This window comes from Rattus norvegicus, chromosome 12 (assembly GCF_021556685.1).
Source record: "Rattus norvegicus strain SHRSP/BbbUtx chromosome 12, alternate assembly SHRSP_T2T, whole genome shotgun sequence".
NCBI lineage: Eukaryota > Metazoa > Chordata > Mammalia > Rodentia > Muridae > Rattus > Rattus norvegicus.
In genome coordinates this window covers 47877233-47900299 of record NC_141545.1, presented here as the reverse complement: position 1 = coordinate 47900299, position 23067 = coordinate 47877233, and the positions used below count along the sequence as shown (strand labels likewise).

The window sequence follows — 23067 nt, the reverse complement described above, 5'->3', positions numbered from 1 at the left end:
TGAATACATAATCAGCACTCATTGTGTAAGTTATATAAAACAAAACCAAGCAGGCAAGAGCAGTTCGTTGGTTTCAGAACTGGATCTGCTTCATATTAAAGTGGTCTATGTTATTTGTACGGACCTCTTCCTCGTGCTGGACATTTGTCACAACGAAACCACAATGCTGGATATGACACAGCAAGAATAAAGCTGTGTATGCTACGAACCTGGCCCTCAAAGACTTGGTAATTTACTAAGAGTTAGACAACATAAACAGAAGTAGCTATAATTATAGGCTATGCTGGAGTTATATTAAACAGTATATTAAGCACCTTATAAATTATGCAATGCCTATTTCAGAATCCAGAGGCAGGAGACAGAGTCGCGTGAAGATAGAGAAGGCAGGACTGCAGAGATGGCCAACGCTAAGGGCACTTGCTGCTCTCAAAGAGGAACTGGGGTCAGCCCTGTAACTGCAGTTTCAGGGAGATCTGATGCCCTCTGCTAGCCTCCTCAGGTGCTATACACATGTGATACACACATATGTTCTCAGGTACATACACACACATGACTAAAAAAATCTTAAAAATATATATCCATACATATACACATACTACATATACATTGAATATGTATATACTATATATATATACTGTATACATACACATCATATACAGTGCATATACATTTCCATACTGCCAGTTGATGGCTTTTCTAAACAATGTTAGGAGCAAAATACTGGTCTCTCCACCTGCCTTAACATGCAGTGTCTGTGTAAGAGAGTGCAGCCAAACTGGATTCGCTAGTCTCACCATAGCTTGTCCCCTGCTCTCCCTAGAACAGAGTTAGGGGTGGGAAGAGCTCTGATCTATTGGAGCAGTGTGGATATAGATGAAATGTCCACTTCCTTTATCCCCTGGACCTCCCTTCCACAGCACTGAGCCCTCTTGTTGATATAATGTGCCACCTGCCCACTCCCGATCTAATAAAGAAAGGTATCTGGGAGGAAAGGGAGAAGCCGTCCTTCTGGGCTTAGAAAGTAACTGCCCTGAAGAAAGCTGTGTGTGTGTGTGTGTGTGTGTGTGTGTGTGTGTGTGTGAGTGTGTGTGAGAGAGTGTGTGAGTGTGTGTATGAGTGTGTGAGTGTGAGTGTGTGAATGTGTGTGTGAATGTGTGTGTTAGTGTGAGTGTGTGTGTGAATGTGTATGTGTGTGTGAGTGTGTGTGTGAATGTGTGTGTATGTGTGTGAGTGTATGTGTGTATGTATGTGTATGTGTGTATCTGTGTGAGTGTGTGAGTGTGAGTGAGTGTGTGTATGTGTGTGTCACTTTACATTTGCATTTGCAAAAACCAACACTTTGCAAAGGCATATTTGAGAAGGTATTCAGAACCACCCAGTTAAAAGAGAAGATGGCTAAGACTGGAGGGGAAAAAAAAAAGCTGGTTATATAATTTCGTTTAGTTGAAAGAAAACCAAAAGAAAAAAAAAAAAGCCCCCAAACATCAAAGATGTAAATCTGCATTTCCCCAGGGTCTCAATGGAATGATTCAGCTTTTTAAAGTAAGTGGGTCAGAAAACTGCTAATCCTGTAATGTTTTTATTCTGCAGCGTTCCGCGGGGAGATGTAGTTCTCGCAGATCTAAAATTACAAGTATGTTAAAATTGTCAAAGTTTGGAGTCATTCCAGCGCCCCACTGCTTGGTTTACCAACCACGAATATGATATCTCTTCGCTTGATTGTGCTCTCATGGCTGGCTAATTCAACTTGCTATAATATCCTCGAGGCCCTCCTTTGAAATAACAAAACCTGACGATATTGTTTGCTGCTTTGTTTTGAAATTCTGCGTCCTATTTCTGGACTACCCTGGGTGTATCGACACTGTGTCATCCAGAGCCTCATGCAGAAAGAAACCAACAGGACAAGCCAGTTGCACCCTAATAGGAGGCCGGACTCAGCACTCCGTAGATTGGTTTTGTGGAAACAGCTCAAGTTTAAAAATACAAGTGAGAATGAGCCTGGGAAAGGTTCCTTATTGTCTAGTTGTGGGAACATGCATGTAATGTGCGAGTTACTGCTCTGGCCATTTTTGTGTGCCGCTGAATGGGGAGTGTTCTAGATCCATGTTGTTGTGTAGCTGCCCACACCACCACCTTTTGTCACCTCCCAGGCTGAACTCTATAACCATTAAACAACAACTCCCATCTCCTTTCTACATTTGACTTCTGGCGATTTCTTTGCCTTGAAGTGGGAGTGGGGAGGAGGTTACATTTTTTTTTAAAAACATTTATTTATTCAGTATACGTGTTTTCGGGCATGTATGCAAGCATGCGTGCGTGTTGTTGGTAGTGTATACACATCGTGTGTGTGGAGGTCAGAGACAACTTTTGGAAGGCAATTCTCTCCTTCTACCACATGGGTCTCAGGAATTAGATTCAGGTCGGCAGGTCGAGCTATCTTTTTCATTTATTTTTTTATTTTTTAAAGTTCATTATTTTATTGTTTGTGTGTGTGTGTGTGTGTTTCCAGCATGGATGTCTGTGTACCACAGAAGAGGGCGTCGGATCCTCTAGGACTGGAGTTACAGACAGTTGCTAACTGCTGCCTGGCGCTGGGAATCGAGCCTCTGAAAGAGAAACCAGTTCTCGGGTCTGCCACTGAGCCAACTCTCCAGCCCTGTGGCTGAGCCATCTCGCTCCACTCACAGTTCTACCTTCTGTGGGAAACCAACTAGGAATTTGGCTATTCTTGTGCCCTCACATAAGTAGAATCACTCCATGTTTGTCCTCGTGTGGCTGGTTTATTTATGGGTTTGTTTTTTTCCGGAGCTGGGGACCGAACCCAGGGCCTTGCGCTTGCTAGGCAAGCGCTCTACCACTGAGCTAAATCCCCAACCCCTGGCTTATTTAATGCAAGAGCCTCAATCTTCATTCCTTATGGATTTTTTTTTTTTTAAGTAGAAACTTCTGGTTTCTTTGCAGAGTGTTTTGCTGAAGCTGATCCAGGAGAAAGAGCAACTGTGATGAGGAGAATGACACTCGTGTATTGGTTCCCTTCCATTGCATTGCTGAGCTCTGCTTGCCGTGACTTCCTAGAGAGAAACGCACCAAAAAAACCTCTGGTGGTGTTCTAGGGGCTTCTTGCCGCTTCTGCCGACTCAGGCCGATTGGCAGAGTGATGTCAGCTGACACAGACCTCAAGTGGAGTTTTGATAAGACAGACTCTTGTGGTGAGGTAAGACCTGTGGGAGAACATGCTAATGTTTGAGGGGAGTATAAATAGAACCCGTGTTTGAAGAGAGTATAAATAGAACCCAACGGGCAGGGACGGTGGGCTTGCATAGCTAGCTTTGCAACGCTTCTGGGTCTTGTATCTCGGTTGATCTTCACTTCTTTGCAAGAGGGATGGCAGAGAACTTCTCGTGGTGTCCCTGCTGGTCTGGGTCACTCCTTGTAATGATGATTCTTTAATAAATACTTGCTTGGGGCTGCTACCCACCTCAGTGGGGTTTATGTTCCTGAATCACACACACACACACACACACACAGCCTTCATATTTTAATACGCCGTAAGCACCACAGTAGATGGGCAGTTGCCTACCCTCCATGTTGTTAGAATCCACCTCCCACCGATAACTCCGTGTTACTACTTACTAATGCTCCATCTCGGCTGCTCTTAGCCCTCTGGGTCCCGTTTTCTTGGCCCAGAGCCCAGGATGCGCTTCTTGCTCCTCTATTCCATGGTGGCTCTAGGCTCTGTCCTGCACACTCCTAAGCCTTGGTGTCTCTCCTCTCCTGCCTCCTCCAGGTCTCAAGCCTAAGAAACCGAACCACCACGACCTCCCCCCCCCCCCCGACGCCCCCTCTCCCCCGCCTTTGTCTCTCTGCCCAGCTATTGGCTGCTGCCATCTTTATTCACCAATCAGAATTAACTGGGGACGGGCTCTCAGAAGCTACATGCAGACCCTCTTCTGTAAACAGATTTCGGGGACGCATTAGCATTAGAATATAAGCAGCTCAGTGGTTAAGAGCACTGACTGCTCTACCAGAGGTCCTGAGTTCAAATCCCAGCGACCACATAGTGGCTCACAACCATCTGTAATGAGATCTGATGTCCTCTTCTGGTGTGTCTGAAGACAGCGACAGTGTACTCACATATATAAATAAATAAATCTTAAAAAAAAAAAAAAGAATACAAGCAGCTAGAGGTTGGGGATTTAGCTCAGTGGTAGAGCGCTTGCCTAGGAAGCGCAAGGCCCTGGGTTCGGTCCCCAGCTCCGGAAAAAAAGAATATAAGAAGCTATGGCTCCTACTGACTTTTGCAGATACAGTGGAGGGAGGCCTGGCTGTTTCTGCCAGGTGCTGCCACCACTACTGATTGGTGTTTGCCGTCTTGACACCACTGGATTGCTGGTATATTCGTAGTGTTTTCCAGCTGATTCCTATAGAATGAACTGCTGATTTCCTGACAGCACAGATTAGATGTGCTCCAAAGAGCAATTTCTAAATGAGTCCACTTTCCCGGGTATCCTTTCTTTCCCACTACCTCTGGTGGGTGGTAGGCTAGAAGGGAGGTTAAAGCATTTAAGAACCCTTATTGAAAGTAGGTTTTGGAAAATCAAATCCTACCATTTTTTTCCTTTTTTACTATTTTAAAATTGATTATTTTTGAGATTATAATGTTATCCATTTCCCCTTTCAGTCCCATATCCCCCTCCTTGCTCTGTCTCAAATGCCTGGCCCATGAATCGCCGTTACATGCATATATGTGAATTTACATACATGCATACATGTAAATGTATACACACACACATTTCTAAATATAACCTGCTCGGTTTGTATGTGACTTGTCTGCATGTTCTCAGGGCTGAGCATTTGGTTTTGGATGTTTGCTTGTTGAGACAGGGCTTCTCGCTGAGCCAGGAGCTCATAGTTCTGCCTCGCTCAGCGGGCCAGCAAGCCATGTGGAATCTGCTCTTCTTTACTCTCTGATGCTGGGGTTACGGCCTTTTTTTATTTATATGAGCACACTGTAGCTCTTCCCAGACACACCAGAAGAGGGCATCGGATCCCATTACAGATGGTTGTGAGCCACCATGTGGTTGCTGGGATTTGAACTCAGGTCCTCTGGAAGAGCAGTCAGTGCTCTTAACCACTGAGCCATCTCTCCAGCCCGGTTACAGGCCTTTTGTGTGAGTTCTGGGGGTTCAAACTCAGGTCCATATTGCTGCACAGCTATTGTCACTGAGCAGTCTCCCCAGCCCCTCTCTGGTTTTTACATTCCAAGCACTGCTCTCTTCAAAAGTTCCCACTGTCTCTTCCAGAGGGGCAGATCTAGTCTTTTTTTTTTTTTTTTTTTTTTTAAGATTTTATTTATTATCTATGAGTGCACTGTAGTTGTCTTCAGACACACCAGAAGAGGGCATCAGATCTCATTACAGATGGCTGTGAGCCACAATGTGGTTGCTGGGATTTGAACTCAGGACCTCTAAAAGAGCAGTCAGTGCTCTTAAGCACGAGCCATTTCTCCAGCCCAGATCTAGTCTTTTACATTGATATTTAAGTTAGCGTACAATGTAATGTACTTAATGAGGAACTTTTTTTTAACTGTTAACTAATTTTTTAAGTGACCTTTATTTATTCATTCATACGTAGGCGTGAAGTGGTCGTGGCACTTGAGTAGAGGCTTGCAGCAGTTGGTTCTCTTCCCACTGTGTGGGCTGCGGGATTGGAACTCAGGTCAGCAGCCTTGGAAGCACCTGGTGTTGGGATGTGCAATAGTTAATTTAATTGGCAGCTTGACTGGATTGAGGGAGCCCAGAGAGAGGCAAAGCCCACTTCTGGGTTTGTTGGTCGCCACAGCATTTGTAACAGAATTGGCATGTGGAACCACAATAGGGTGGGAGACCCAGAATACAGGTTATATCATCCAACAGATGGAGACCTAGGAGGAAAAAGGGTGGCAAAATGGAAGCCAGCCAGGAGATGGATGCTCCATTGTTCCTGAGCCAGTGTGTCTGTGGGTGTCACCATCACCTATAGACACCAGATTCCAGCCTCCTCCGCCTTTCAGATGTGGACATATACCAGTGACTCTCCCAGGCCCTTCACCTCCATACTGGGACTCTATGACTGGTTTCCCTTATTCAGACGTGTCAAGCTTCTTGGAGACAGCAGTAACTGGGGTCTCTTGCTCTGGAGGGTGCAGAAGACCATTGCTAGACTACTTTCGTCGCTCTATCTAAGACAATCTAGGAAACCCCTCTCTGTAGCTGGTCTTTGATACTTTGTGGGTTCTTCTTTTTCTTCCATTTATCCCCCCGGGTTCATCCCCATCACTAAATGGGAGAGAAAAAAGGATAGAAGGAGAAAGAGAACTCTCTCAATCTAGTTTCTTTTCTTTTGTTCTTCTTTGACCATGGCTACTAACAAAGCACAGCCAATCGTCCCCCAAATGACCAACAACCACCAACCCCTGGCATTTATCTACCCTCTCAAAAGTTCCCAGAATCTCAAACGTCACACAATCTCACAAACCATCTGCAGCTGGCCAGATCACACCCCTGCTAGAGCACGCGGCAAATCATAGTCAGCTGCTGCAGACCGTCAGAAGCAGCGCCACATCCCACACCTGGGATTAAAATGAAAGCCATTTCTTATAATATTTCGTGGTTTTTGTTTTTTTTTAAAACCAGAATCCCAGAATCATCACCACAGGCCTTCCTATCATCCCTCATCTCCGTTGGTTCAGTTCCTCTAGAGACCCTGACAAGGTGCGTGCGTCCATTCTTTTCATCCACTCCTATTCTTTCAACAAACCCCACAGGAGAGTAGCTGTGAGTAATGAATATACTATGTGCTGTGTTCATAAAGAAGACAAATATGGTGGCACCAAAGAAAGATTTCTATACAATGAGTGTATAAGAATAAGAGAGAGCCATTCCCAAACCAGAGTGAGGCTGGAACCCAGGGGTTCAACAAAATTAGAACTTTTGGTGCTGGGTGGGGCTGAGCCCAAGGCCTCAGGTATAAAGTATTTGTCTACCGGAAAGGGAGTTGCTTTCTTTGCAAGTGAAGGACAATAAAAAGAATTTTGAGGTAAGTGGGAGTCCTGGGAAAACCCACTGGGCAGCAGTGGCCTTCTCCACCCCTACTCACCGCCTACAGGAACAGAGTAGACGAAGGGCCAAACCATCTCAGCTCGTTCATCTAAAGGGTCTGACTAGTGCGCCTTTCTCAGCCATCTGGTTGTACTTTGGCTTCTGCCCCCAACAAGGGTCCTGGCAGCATTAGCTCTTCAGTACTCAAGACCTTATGCTTCTTGTTTTTAATTTAAACCACTATCACTACCACCATCACCACCACCACCACCATCACCATCACCATCATCATCACCATCACTATTACCACCATCACCATCATCACCACCACCATCACCATCATCACCACCACCACTACCATCATCACCATCACCATCATCATCACCACCACCATCACTACCACCACCACCATCACCACCATCACCACCATCATCACCACCACCATCACCACCACCATCACCATCATCACTACCAACATCACCACCACCACCACTACCATCATCACCATCACCATCACCATCACCACCACCACCACCATCACCACCACAACCACCACCACCACCATCATCACCACCACCACCACCACCATCACCACCACCAGCACCACCCATCATCACCACCATCATCAGTGGCAGTAGTATTTGGGGCATACACAGGCTGTTCTGAGCCACCTTATGTGAGGGATGGAGACCCCACTTGGGTCCTCTGCAAGAGTAGTATATGCAGGGGGTTGGGGATTTAGCTCAGTGGTAGAGAGCGCTTGCCTAGGAAGCGTAAGGCCCTGGGTTCGGTCCCCAGCTCCGAAAAAAAAGAACCAAAAAAAAAAAAAAAGAGTAGTATAGAGTAGTATATGCTTTTAAGCCCTGAGCCATCTCTCCAGCCATTAACGGTCTTCTCCTTTGAATGTCCTTTCCTCTGATTCTCAGCACCCAAATGATTTCTACAAAGTGAGACAAAGCCAGCATCCCACAGGCTGCACCCCCCCCCCCACTTCCGAGCATCTCATACCCAGCCACCATGACTGTGATGCCTATGGGAATTTTTCCCCTTCCTGGAAATGTATTGCCTACATCCAAAGGAATACTCTCTAATTGCTGATTGACAGGGAGGGGTGGGGCGGGGCGGGATAACACACCTAGGAAGTATGTTCTGTCCTCTCAACTGTCCATCCTGTCTAGGAATTCTGGGCCTGTGACAGAGAGCTCCTCTTATTGTCCCTCCCCTACTCCTTTCTCCTTTTCCTTTATTCCTCTCACTCTTCCCTTTCTCCCTCCTCCTTCTCTCTCATCCCCTAGAACCCCCATTGTCCAGATTGGCCTTGAACTCCTAGACTCAAGAGATCCTTTGTCCTTGGTCTACCAAGTACCCAGGACTACCCGAGACCCCACCCCATCCAGCTGAGCTTCTTCTGTGAAGTGACCTCCAGGGTTTGGGTGGGGCTGCGGAAATCTGAGGGTAAACTCGGGTGTGGATGTGGGTGAGGTGCTGAACAGTAGGCATAAGGTATTTCAGGGATACAAAATGGTGAATGGAAACGTGCAATGGGGGCTGATTACAGCAAAGGACAGAAAGCTTGCTTTTTTTCCCCTACAAAATCAGACTTGGTCCACAGGGAACTGAAGCAGGGTCCTACACTGCACATCCTTACGTTTGTAATTACACACCAATGTGTCATCTCAGAACTGGCTGATGGTGGAGCACCCCTAAGGATGGCTAAGCAGTGAGGGAGGAGCCCATTGAACTTGGGAGGAGCAGGGCACACCCTGCCATTCCACAGAAGGTGGTGATCAGCCGCTCTCCAGCGGCACTGGAAGATTTGATTACGTACCTGTGAAGAGCACTGTTTGAAAATGTTGCTTGACGTCTTGGGCCTTTTACTGACTTAACACACTCTGGATTGCTCTTGGGAGTTAATTTAGGGGATGGAGAGATAACTCAGGGTTTAGAGTACTGGTTGCTTTCAACCAGAGGACCCAGGTTCTACTCCCAGCAGCTCACAACCATTTGTAATTCCCATTCTAGGGGACACAAAATCCTCATCTGGGCTCCATGGAAACCAGGAAGTATGTGGTATATAGACATACATCTAGACAAAACACACCCATACACACTAGATAAAACAATACAATTTCTATACATTTTAAAATTATTAAGTTGGTAGCCTGGGATGTGGGTTAAATAGGCTGATCTAAAAGTGGTTCTGAAAGTGGTTCTAAAAGTCATTTATTTAAACATGAACAAACGACGGACAAAGGAACTTATTGCTTATAATTAACCATAGAAGCCAAACTTCATCGGGATTAGGCTGCGTTTCCTTGCTGACATACCGATAGTCACAATATCCTGAGGATGTTCTTGTGCTCAGCATGACTCTGCGGTACTTATGGCTGTGGTATTTTTCTGGGGACATCCAAAATCAGGTCTGGGTAGTTTGTTTCGATGATGGGAAGTTTTTTGTTTTTTTCTTTTTTCTTTTTTTCAGAGCTGGGGACCGAACCCAGGGCCTTGCACTTGCTAGGCAAGCGCTCTACCACTGAGCTAAATCCCCAACCCCTGATGGGAAGTTTTGAAGGATAAGGTTTGCTTTTGAAAGCAGCAGGTAAGGCCACTTGCCACACAACCTCAAGGACCTAAGTGCAGTCCGTGGAACTCAGGCACAGGTAGAGGAAAGAACTGACACCAAAGTCATCCTGTGACTGCCATGTATGTACAGCCCTGTGTGGGATTGCTTCTTTGTCATACCCAAGAACACACAGGGAGAAAATTAAAACAAAACCAACGAAACAGCTCCCGGGCTGGAAAGATGACTCGGCACTTAAGAGTACTTCCTGGTCTTTCAGAAAACCTGAGTTTGGTTCCCAGCACCCACACAGGTGGCTCACAACCGCCTGTAACTTTAGCTTCCGGCATCTGTCGCCCTCTTCTGGCCTCTATGAACAAGGGCATTCACGTGCCCCACCTCCACCTACCATGCACAGAGATAAGTAATAATAGTGTATATATTTTAAAACCAGCTGAAACAAATTTGGCCTGTAAGAAACTGAACCCACGGCCTGCTTTTTTTTTTTTTTTTTTTTTTTTTTTTTTTTTTTTTTTCTGGAGCTGGGGACCGAACCCACGGCCTTGCGGTTGCTAGGCAAGCGCTCTACCACTGACCTAAATCCCCAACCCCAACGGGGTGCTCTTAAAGACAGAGACACTTCGATACATTGACACCACCCAGAAAAGAGTGGAAAGATACAGTTCCCGAGGGTCTAAGCCATTGGTCTGACACTCCTTTCTCTCTTGACATCCCGGTAACCAGGAAGCTGCAGACGTAAGAGCCAAAAGCAACCAACAAGGAAGTAATGAGACAGGGGAGGGGGGCAGATAGGATATGTATAAACTGTCAAGTTCTTAGAGTCTTCAAAACCTGTGTCACTGAACCCCCAGCCCCACACCCTCACCCACAACCTGCTTTCTTCCTTTTGGTGTTATTTTGTTTACTGGCGAATTTCCTTTTGAAAATGACAAATGTTCTCATCTTTGCTGGAGGCAACAGGGAGATTGGATTGCATGAACATCCGATTCTACGAAGCTTTCGAGTGGAGAGAGGTTACTGAGACATCAAGAGGCATGCTGGGTTGGTATTTTGATTTTTTTTTTTTTTGTTAGCTTCTCTATCTGTTCAAATGGACACCATTGAATCGTTAAAGATGTAGAGACAGAGTAGGAAATGCCCCACAGAGCTGCTGTCACAAGAATGGATGCCGCCAGCTCTTTTGGTATCCCAAGAATTGAAATGTAACGGGGTGGGGCAAAACACACCTGCAAGCCAAGTCCTCAGGAGGCAAAACCAGGAGAACATCTGTGTGCTTGTCTTACAGAGTTCCAGACCAGCCAAGGTTACATGATAACACTGTCTTAAAACAAACAAATAAACAAAAAACTGAACTATAATGGCACAGTCTTGAGGTTGATCAGTTTCCTCATCATACTGAACTGGGGCTGGCAGGGGTGGGATCGGGAGGGCTGGAAACATTTCTTCTAAAGCCAGGGACAAAATGAGGGTGTCGACTTCCTCTACTCTTGATTAATATAGTGATTTAATTCCCAGCCAAAGCAATAAGACAAGAGAATTAAATAAAAGAGATATCCAGGTGGTGGTAGTGTTTGTCTTTAATCCCAGAACTCAGGAGGCAGAGGTGGGCAGATCTCTTGAGTTTGAGGCTAGCCTGCTCTATGGAGAGAGTTCCAGGACAGCCAGGGCTATGCCAAGAAACCCTGTCTCAACAAGAAAGAAAGAAAGAAAGAAAGAAAGAAAGAGAGAGAGAGAGAGAGAGAGAGAGAGAGAGAGAGAGAGAAAGACAGAAAGGTGGACAGGCAGGCAGACAGACAACCAGACCTCATCAGGTCATGTAGGCTCAGCTTCTTGGAAGCCTGAGGCAAGAGCATCACAAGTTCAAGGCCAGATGGATTAGCCATTGCTTCCATTGGAAAAAAAATGGGGGTATTGTTACTACAGCCTTCTATGACCCAAGAAATATGGAAGTTCTATGCAAGCCTGCTCCATTTTTTTTTCCTGCGGGGACAACCCATTTGAAAACAAGCGCTCCCTGCTGAAGTTCTGGGGCCATATTACACCTTTTGAAGAACTAGGGCACCCGGCAGACCCTGCCAAGTGTTCTGAAGCAAGACCAGAACTCAGGAAGTGTGGTTACAATCTTCCTCACATCACTGAAGACGAATGCCTGAATGCTCTACTCCTGAAGGATCAAAGGCAGAATTTCTTTTCTCTGCTTCCTGAATGGGTGATGAATATGTCAGATAAGAAAATTCTAGGGGCTGGAGAGATGGTGGCTCAGTGGTTAAGAGCACTGACTGCTCTTCCAGAGGTCCTGAGTTCAAATCCCAGCAACCGCATGGAGGCTCACAGCCATCTGTAATGGGATCCCACACCCTCTTCTAATGTGTCTGAAAACGGCTATTAAATAAATAAATCTTTAAAGAGAGAAAATGCTAAAACTTACAGGTGAGAACAGGCATTACAGCTCATACACACACACACACACACACACACACACACACACACACACACACACACACACACACACCCGTAGGAGGTTGGCCTGATGTTGCTTGTATTCTAAGGCTAATACAGGTTAGAGTCTGCACATAGACCCAAGTGATCTTGCCCCCAGGTTGTTTCTGGTTGGTGAATAAGACTCCAACAGCCAATAACTGGGCAGGCAAGATGTAGGTGGGGTTTAGGGTTCTGGGGCTTGGGGATCAGAGGAGGAGAACCACAAAAGGGAGAAGAAGGTGGAGGAAGGAAAGGCTGCCATGAGTTGGGAGTCAAGAAAACGTGGTCCTGAGGGCTGGCCAGCTGGAGTTAAGAGCAGCCCAGATGAAACATAGTAAGTAATAACTCAGGGCTATCGATAGGAAATAGATTTTAATAATACAGAGGGTATCTGCCCAGCTCTAGTGCTAATTAAGGCTTATTATAAACATATGTGTGTCTTTTATCCTCCCAGGAAAGCAGACTTGTTGAAGAGTTCCGGGTGGGGGACCGAAACAAATGGCTTCCTGTTGTGTTTTCCAGATGTATAAACTGGGGCTTGTGTCAGCTGTCACTGACCCCAGGGGTTGCCTCAGTTGTCAGTCATGGTGAGTGGATCTCTTGCTCCTTTCCACCTGAAATTAAATGACAAGAAGAAGGGGTGGGATGGGAGGATTACAGGTTAACCTGAGCAATTTAGGGAAACCTTGTCTTCAAGAAAAAGTAAAGATGGGCTGTGGCTGTTGTAGGGGTCCAGGAGTCACCCCACAAACCACACAAACATTGATCTCAGTCAGACAGGGATGGTTTATTAAACAAATACCTTAATACAGATCAATCACGGTTGTAGCTCAGAATTCAGGGGCTGAGGTGATGACCCCAAACATTTCTCAGGGCCATCCCATAAAGGGAAAAAAAACCACAATGGGCTTGTGTGCAGGTACTGGATGTGCTGACTCAAGCTATTTTGCCCAGCCAGCCAGAACAGTTCTAACTGACCTGTATTGGTCCTAAGTGGAGCTTACGTTTGAATTTCTTAAGATTAACAAACCTCACAACACAGAGACCATAACAGGGTATGTGGTCAGCATGACCGTGCTCTGAGTCAAGTTATTTTTCTGGGTCAATGGCTGGCGGGCGTATTTCAGCAACAATATGAAACAGCTGGCAGGCAGGGAACAAAATGGCTACAACTATGCTCAGGTGGGGCAGACCTCAGAGTTGTAACTCAGAGGTAGAACACTTGCCTAGTATGGATGAGGCCCTAGGTTCCATTCTCAGTACCACAGAAAGAAAGGAACGAGCAACTGACAAGCGCTGCCGAGCTGCTGAGATGCAGGAGAAAGAGGAACCATTGTGGGAATTATCATGGAGACTCTTCAAAAAACACTGTAGCACCATAAGACTCAGCTGTAACACTCCTGGCTTCTGCAGAAGACAAGAGTCAGCACACACATCCACAGCCCTACTCACAGTAGCTAAGTTATAGAATCATCTCAAGTGGCCACTGACAGACAAACACACACACACACACACACACACACACACACACACACACATTACTTACATAAAGAACCAACCACGAAGGGTCATTGATAAGGAAATAGGCAGAACTGACAAACTTCACAGCCAGACTCAGACCAAGATGGCATTCCCTCAAATCTAGCTAAGAGGGGGAGAGGAGGGGAGAGAAAGGAGGAGGGAGAAAGGAATGGGGGAGAGAGAGAGATGTGGGGAGGAGGAAGTAAGAGAGAAGAAGAGGAGGGAGGGAGAGAGGGAGGAAGAGAGAGGGAGAGAGGGAGGAAGAGAGAGAGAGAGAGAGAGAGAGAGAGAGAATGAGAATATCTAAAAGCACACACAATTTCCTTTTGAAGGATGATTGTTTTTTTTCCAGAGCTGAGGATCGAACCCAGGGCCTAGTGCTTGCTAGGCAAGCACTCTACCACTAAACTAAATCCCCAACCCCAAGTCCCTATGTTGATTCTCAGCACTAAAGGAAAAAATATGAGAAAAGATATGATGAGAGGGAAGGGGAGGAACAAGAGAGAGGAAGAGAGTGAATTCGTTCCTTTCCTGTTGCTGAGATAAAACAGCATGACCAAGTCAGCTTACAAAAGAAAACACTTACGGTTCCGGAGGGTTAGAGCCATGACAGCAGGAGCAGGGAGTGGAGGGCTCACACCTTGAACTGCAAGAACAGAGAGAGCAAATGGAGTTTTGTGAGGCCTGGAAACGTCAAAGCTCACCTCCAGTGATCTATTTCCTCCAGCAAGGGAAGGTCTTCTAGACCTCCCCAAACAGCGCCACCAACTGGGAACTGAGGGTTAAAACACCAGAGCCTATGGGGGAACAAACCATTCAAACCACCCCCGAGGCTGAGGGTGACCCAGATTCATTCTATGTACATCTGAAAATGTCACAGGGAAGCCAATTATATTACATGATTGATACACGCTTTAAAAAGTGGGTACTGGGGCTGGGGAAATGGCTCAGCGGTTAAGAGCACAGACTGCTCTTCCAGAGGTCCTGAGATTCGATTCCCAGCACCCACATGGTGACTCATAACCATCTGCAATGGAATTCAATGCTCTCTTCTGATGTGCCCGAAGACAACTATGGTATATACATATACATAAAAAAAAAAAAAAACTGGGTATCTGTGGCTTCTGGATGCGGCTCCGTAGTGGGATGCATGAGAACCCCGGTTTGTCCCCAGGACCCTCCCTTAGAGAGTCTGGGTGCTACAAGACCTCTTATTTGTCTTTTTAAAATCCTCCTGGCCATCTCCGGTACACTTCGGCTCATTTGAGGAAGCATGGATATGATTTTGCCTTTAATGTATTCACTACCAATTATCCACTTGCACACAGCCCTGTGTGGGCGAGTTCCAGGGCTGGAATTCCCTGAAGAAAATGAATTCTAAGTTTTAGGTTGACTTTGATCGCTCCTCCGTTGCAGCCAGCTACCTGTGGCGAGGAGAACTCAAGAGAACAGATGCCAATTTTAACTTTTGGGTTGAGTCACGCTGATAAGGTTTAGCCTAGAAAACAGAAGAACTAAACCCTGGAGCTTCTCTGTGTTCCTTCTAATTTATAGGTCTCAGACAAGGAGACTGGGCTGATTTTAAAAATTCATAAGGAATGCGCTTTTCAGTTTTGCTGTTTGAAATATCAGGTGTTGCTCAGTCTGAGCCTCCGAGCCAGCCAACAAAATGGTGCACTTGGCAACATTTCTTTCAGCTGCCCAAACTCCTCCCACAGCTGGCACCTCTCTGCCTCACTGTGCTGGCTCACTCCCTGTCCTCTTGTCTTCCCCTTCATTTCCACAAAAAACACCCTCAAGGACTTGACCCCGCCCCCTCGTGGATGTGTTGGCACTCTGCCAGGCTCCCCACCCTTCTGCTTTCCTTCTTGGGTTCTGTTTGTTCTGTTTGCAATTAACTAACCCCCGGGGGTATAACAAGCGAGGCTGGTTCAACCTGCCCAGGGGAAATTGCCTTTCCAGATGTTTATTTTCTCCCTTCGGTGAGAACCCTGGGTGGCATGCCATCCGTAACTGACATTCCCATCATGCATTGGTCCAAGATGAATCACGAACAGGGTTCAATTATCAGTGTTTTGGTAGAAAAGACTTGCCTCCTTGAGTCAGTAGGGGACCCACCCTCCCGACCAAACTGGGTCTAGAAGAGCGGTTCTCAACCTGTGGGTGGCAACGGATGTTGACCGAACCTCTCACAGGGGTGGCCAGAGACTGTAAGAAAACACAGATATTTACATTACGATTCACAACAGCAACAAAGATACAGTTATGAAGTGGCAATGAAACAATTTTATGGTTGGGGCTCATGGTACTAGGAAGGTTGAGAATCACTAATCTAGAAGAAACTAAGTCATTGAGACATGTTAGTCCATTTTAGAAAAAAACAAAAACAAAACAAAAAATACTCTAGGTCTGAGCGTATGTCCAGAGGAATTAAGCGGTTTGGAAGTTCTTTGCCCCTCAAAGGTTCGTAGGCTGGAGGCTGGCTTCCCCAGAGTGAAACTGAGAACGCCATTTTGGAGGTGGAGCTGGGAAGCAGTGAGATCTTTTAGAGAGAGGGTTGGTTTCTTTATTTCTATTTTTTGTTGTTAATTTGTTTTACTTCTTCATTTCGTGTACAGGTATCTGTGGATGTGGACAACCTGTAAGGGTGATCTCTCTTCCTCCCACCATGTGGGTTCTGGGAATCGAACTCCGGGTGTCAAGCTTGGGCAGCATTTACCTCTATCCACTAAGCCATCTTGCCAGCCCCTGGTTTTGTTTGTAGAGATTCAATGTGGCCCCAAATGGAAGGTCATGAATGTATTGAGTGGTTCCCCAGGGGGCTGCGTTGACTACTCAGATCCCCCAAACTCTCTTCTTCTATTTTCTCCCCTTGTGCTACCCACAGAGTTGCCCCTCCCTTCTGGTTGATGTCATATCCTGCCCCTGCCGTAGGCCAAAGTTACACAGCTGGGAAATTTAGGGATGGATCTGGACCACAGATGAGTGAGAGCTGCAGAGACAGGGTCTCTCCCCATCACGGACTATCCTGGATGTGGTGGCTGCTTCTTCTTCTTCTTCTTCTTCTTCTTCTTCTTCTTCTTCTTCTTCTTCTTCTTCTTCTTCTTCTTCTTCTTCTTCTTCCTCTTCCTCTTCCTCTTCCTCTTCCTCCTCCTCCTCCTCCTCCTTCCTCCTCTTCTTCCTCCTCCTTGTCCTCCTCGTCCTCCTTGTCCTCCTCCTCCTCTTCCTCTTCCTCTTCCTCTTCCTCCTCCTCCTCCTCCTCCTCCTCCTCCTCCTCCTCCTCCTCCTCCTCCTTGTGTCCCCTTGTCTAGCAGTTTCCTCTGAATTAAAATATCCCCTCTAGGAGAGATGTGACTCTGAAGCTCTGGAGGTAAACAAAGGTCACACCTCTGGAAAGGTGAAACTTGAAAGATTCTCCTGGCCACACCCCACTCCCCAGCTTTTTCTAGATGCAGTAATCAACTACTTGGGATAGAGGGAAGGGGAGAAGGGAGAGGGGAAGGGAGACCCCAAGCATCGTGACTGAGAGAACTCTCTCTCTCACCTGGGCACCTGTGGGTGAGCAGCTTAAGTGTGTGGTTATCCATACTGGGCCGGGCCTTTTAGCTATGCAGTTGCTTTTGAGTCTCCCCTACTATAAGGAGCCCCTCACCCCTGCCCCACTCCTGTTAGGGACCCCTTACCCCTGCTCTGCTCCTGTAAACAACCCCTCACCCACACTCCTGTTAGTAACCCCAAAGAAACTCATTGGTTCATTAAGTTGGACTATGGTGCCATCGTTACTTTGAGCTGTTGTGGGCTCCCTTTCTGGGATGAGCTGTGATGGTGGTGATGGTGTGTGTGTGTGTGTGTGTGTGTGTGTGGTGTGTATACATGTGTGTGTTGCCTTCAATGGAAGAGTCTCATACAACAATCTCCCTAGGAAAGGAGTGTGTGTCCAGCAGGCAAACCTGCTAAGCATCCTCCCATGGACTGCTGAGCTGCGTGTAACTCGCTATGGACCGCTGGGCTCCATGCACGGTCCACAATTTTCTCAGGTAGCTTTACATTGTCCCTCAACTCCTTGTGTTTCTTCCACGTGCACCTCCATGGGTCTTTACCTCCTGAATCCAGCGCTCATCCTTGTTATAACTCTGCTTTCTAACCAGAAAGCCCTCCTCCAAAGGAATTTCATTGTCTGTCTCCTCCAGATGCTTAGGGAGAAGGTTAAGCCATCATGGAGAGTGCTAGGAGGGAAGGAGGCACACCTTTTGAGTAGAACATGGTAAGGGGAAGTAGGCCCAGTCACATGTGGTGGTGGCACCGAGTTGGGACAATAGGAATTCAAAGCCCGACTGACGGTGGTGTGTTAAAACAGTTCCCTAGAACAGAATCGATAGAGTATGCACACATTATTAAGGGCATTTATTAGAATCATTTGTGTGAATCTGCCTTACACTGAAGAGGCTGAGAACCATGAGACTGGGTGGTTTAGCAGTCTCTAGAAGGCTGAACTAGATGCCACCTGTCTCCCCAGCCCCCTCATCCTTATTTCCTAAGGACTTTGTGTGTGTCAGACACCATGCTAGGTTCTGAGGACCTAGCGATGGAGACCAATAATGGTCTCCATGGAGCTCCCTGCTTAGCGGGGAAGGAAGAAAGGACACATCTAAATTAGAAGCACAGGATGTAAGAGGAGAGTGTGTTCCGGGAGGTTTTGGTGCCAAGAAGCAAATTGCCTCCTAGAACTGTAGGATATTAATGGAAATGAGGAAGGCAGGGATTTCAGAAGGCTCCCAGGACCTACTGGTAAAAATGTACAACCCAGCCTGCCCGGATGTATCGGAATGTATCCCACTGGCTTTCCAAATGACTACATTGTCGGCTAGAACGCTGAGCTCCTCAGAGTCAGCCCAGAGTCTCTTTATTTCATGGGTAGATTACTGTAACAGTGAGCCACTCCCCCAATAGAGGGACTTAAACAAGTTAGTTTCTCTCCGCCTTGTGTTTTAGTCCATGCACAAAGGTTGGTTGAATGGCAGACCAGGCTCCTTCTGTGTTGATCCTCTGACACTGTAGCCTTTCTCTATCTAGGATAAGTCAGCTCACCAGCACTGACGTGTTTGAGGCTGCGAGACTGCAAGAAAGAAATGAAGCCTGTGTGGGCAGGCTGCTCTAAGAAACACACCATTATGCTCTGTCTCAGTATGAGGTGTGTTTAGAATTCAGCAGTGAATCACAGATAAGCAAGCAAGAGACACCAGGCTCCTGCCTTCCCCAGCTAGCGGCTGGCACCTCCTTGCCTGGGTGCTGTTCAATTTATCTTAGGGTTGAAAAGTTACAGTTGGACCGATCACTGAATCCGCAAATCAGGAAAGAGCTGGAGGGAGGGTGCTCAAGCTCCAGAAGAATGGAAAACTTGGGATGGAGGGAAAACTAGCTTCTGGGCAGAGTGTGCCACCCTGAAAAAGTCAGCCAATGAGGATCCAGGGAAACGTGATTGGGTGCACCGGCCATTTTTACCATTCTCTCTCTGCAGATTGATGCCTGGCTTTGCAATGTCTGTAATAGACTTCTTCGCTGCTGGGTCTCCAGGACTCTATGAGGTGAGGATCTCAGTGATTCACACGACTGCTCTTCTACTCTTCTCTTCTTGCTGCTTCTTCCTCTTCTCCTCTTCCTCCACGTTCTTCTAAAAGATTTATTTATTTAATGTACGCGAGTACACTGTAGCTGTCTTCAGACACACCAGAAGAGGGCATCAGATCCCATTACAGATGGTTGTGAGCCACCATGTGGTTGCTGGGAATTGAACTCAGGACCTCTGGAAGAGCAGTCAGTGCTCTTAAACACAGCCATTTCTCCAGGCCTGGATGAATGTTCTGATTGAGTGTATGTGGTGTGTGCACCCAGCACCCACCTGTGAGCATGCGCACACAGGCATGTGTATACTATGTGTATGCCTGATTCCTATGGAGGCCAAGAAGAGGATGCCAGTTCGCCTGGACCTGGTGTCAAAGACTTAGGAGCCACCCAATGGTTCCTGGAAACCGAACCTGGGTCCTCAGCAAGAGCAGCCAGCATTCAAGTGCTAAGCTATCTCTCTAGCCCCTTTTTGCAAAGCTTTTAGATGCCTTCTTCTTTTGCATCATAAATTACCTCTAGCACCTTTTCCCTGCTTCCTGGCCTCCTTCATGCCCTGCAGCCGTTCTTCTCTGTTCACAGGCCATTTCTGCAAGGAAAAGTTTGCCAATAAAACGAGGCGTAAGGCAAGCTCAACCTTGAACAGAGCATGAATGGCGGTGAGTCTTCGGGGAGTGTTTATCAGGCCTTCTGAAGCAGCTATAGGAGTCATTGGATGCGCTGCTGGTTTGTTCTTTGTGGCGGTGGTTGTTTTGCCTAAGGCCTGTGCTATAAATAAGACAGCTATAGATTTATACTGATATCTGTTTCCTCCCTATGGCAGAAGGACAAACTGCTACTGGGCTGGTCAGGGAAAACAAAATAGACGAGTGGGAATTTTTTTATTCTTCTCCCCTAAAGGGGAGATAACTCAGTCAGTAAAATACTTGGGATGGAGGCATGAAGATTTGACTTTAATCCTTGGTATCACATAAAAAGCTTGATATGGTGGTGTCTTAGAAAGTCAGAGCTGGAGAGCCGGAGACAGGAGGATCACTGGGCTCACTGACCAGTCTGCCTTGTCTTATCAATGAGGTCCAGGTCTGTTTCGAACAAGATGCCGGCTCCTCCAGAATGGAAACCAAGACTGACTCTGGCCTCCACACACGTGTATATGCACACATATAGGTCTCTGCATGTGTAATCATACCTACACACACACACACAAACGCACACACTAGGGGGAACATGAAAAGGAAATGGCTCTATGCAAAGAGCCTTCCCCTCAATGCGTGGCTACCTTCAATGATAGCAGCTTTAGTAGAAAGCTTTGAAATTAAACACGGTGGGGGGGGGGGCGACTCTAACCAGGTGGAGGTGGAGCACACTGTTAATCCCAGCACTTGGTTGGCAGAGGCAGGAGGATCTTTGACTCTGAGGCCAGCCTGGTCTACAGAGTGAGTTTCATGATAGCCAGGGCTACACAGAGAAACCCTGTCTTGAAAAAAAACCAGACTGATAGATAGATAGATAGATAGATAGATAGATAGATACATACATACATACATACATACATACATACATACATAGATACATAGATAGATACATAGATACATAGATACATAGATGCATAGATAGATACATACACAGATACATAGGTACATAGATACATAGATCAAATAGATAGATACACACATACATACATACATAGGTACATATGTACATAGATACATATATGGATACAAAGATATATACATAGATACATAGATACATAGATACATAAATACATAGATACATACATAGATATATACATAGATACAGATGGATATATAGATAGATACATAGATCAGATAGGTAGATACACACATACATACATACATATATACATACATACATACATACATACATAGGTACATAGGTACATACATACGTACACACACACAGAGATACCTAGACAGGCAAAGAGAGATTTCGATAAGGCTTACAGACACAGTGCTGGATGCTGGAGAGGTCTGACCCAGTGCAGGGAGAAAATGCCTGCAGATCTTTAGATTCCGGGAGTTGAAGGGAAAAGGCAGAGCCCTTGTGTTCATCTGAATCAGACACGGTGAGCTCATTGGGTCCTTTGGAGTCATCCTTGGGGTTTCTTAAGGCCTCACCCCCTTAATCATTTCAACTGTTTTTGTTTTTGTTTTTTATTTATTTTTTTAACATGTGTTAAACCAATCTGGTGCCTACCTTCTATGAGCTCCTTTCTCCTCTGCTCCCTTGCGCCTCCCTGGAGGAGGGGCTGTTGGGAAGTCAGTTTTGGGAACAGAGCACAAGCTTCTGGATGCCTCATGCCCTTCAGAAAAACGATTGGAGAACGTAACGAGCTTTAAAATGCAGCCAACCTAACAAGCTGTCCTGAACGTGCTGATACAGTGGAACACTAATAATTGGATTCATGGCTAGTCCTCGTGAAATAGAACCGTGCCACTTGAGTGGGTGTCAGGTGGTGCTTAAATAAACGGGGACATATCACCTTGAGAGCTTTTGGAGAGTGCTGGACATCCAAAGCAAACATGGATTGGAATCAGTGGGTGCCTCTGCATATAAGTGACCATGTTTGACGTCCTACAACACCATAGTTGAGGACAGCTCACTGTGACTACTAGAACAACTAAGAAATGGAAACTGGTTTCAGTTAAATTTTGTTAATTTTTTTTCCAACACGCTGAAAACAGCATATTCACTGACCATTTCAAAACGATCCATTCACCTTAATAATCCATTCACAATAGCTATTTCTGTATACCGAACACAAGTGGAAATGAAAGTATTTTGACTCTGTTTACCACCTTTACTTAATTCCAGAAAACATTTATTTCACCCAAAGGAAGCTCCTTACATAGTTTCTCCCCATCTCTTCTCCTAGTCCCCGTCAACCATCAACCATCAACCTATGACCCATCTCCTAGGAATTTATCTATCCTGGATATTAAAAAAAAAACCCGACAGATTCAGAGCCAATAGGATGGCCCAGTGGATAAGATTGTTGTCAAGCTTAATGACATAGCTTGATTCTCTGGATTCACACAGTAGAAAGAAAGAAATGGCTCTCGCAAGTTGTCTTCTGATCTATGTGTGCACATCGGTGTGGGCGCGCGCACACACACACACACACACACACACACACACACACACACACAAACAGATTTTCAAAAAATGTAATAAAAAAACTAAAAACAAAAACACACCCACAGTGTACCTCCTCCACCACCCCCACACCACCCCCCAAAAACCCCCAGAAGCTGGAAAGATGACTCAGTGATTAAGAACATTCACTGTCTGCATTACAGAGAACCAGTGTCTGATACCCAGCATCCAACAGGGGAGCTTACAACCATTCCTAACTCCAACTCCAGGGACTCCAGCGCCCCCTTCTGGCCTCTGAGGCTACTGCACACAGACAAACATGCAGGCAAAATATGTAAATACGTAAAATAAGGGTAAATAAATTTTAAGGAAAAACAGAATCATCTAGTATGTGACGTTCTTTATCTGGTGTCTCTTGTCATGCTACCCTTAATTCCCATTTTAAATTTAAAACTGACTCTTGGCTTTTCTTGGAAAACACGGAAGTGTTCGGAACGTGTGTAGATAGGAATTCACATTTTTTGATCCGTAAGTTTGGTGAAATTCAAGTGTAAGGGGAATCCTTTTCCAACTAAAGTTTGACACCCCAATTGAGCTATGCTGTAGGTCGAATCTTAGCTTGATTCGTTGGGAGAGGCTTGGGATTGAACCAGGGCCTCTCATGTG

At 46.0% G+C, this 23067-nt stretch overlaps 1 long non-coding RNA gene across 1 annotated transcript; it reads left to right on the top strand.

Moving 5' to 3' along the window:
- The first annotated feature begins 18992 nt into the window (after positions 1-18992).
- Positions 18993-22781, top strand: LOC102547619 (uncharacterized). The gene is made up of 3 exons (XR_015634380.1): positions 18993-19247; positions 19867-19943; positions 22605-22781. It is a non-coding gene; the product is annotated as an uncharacterized LOC102547619 (long non-coding RNA).
- Positions 22782-23067: the final 286 nt, after the last annotated feature.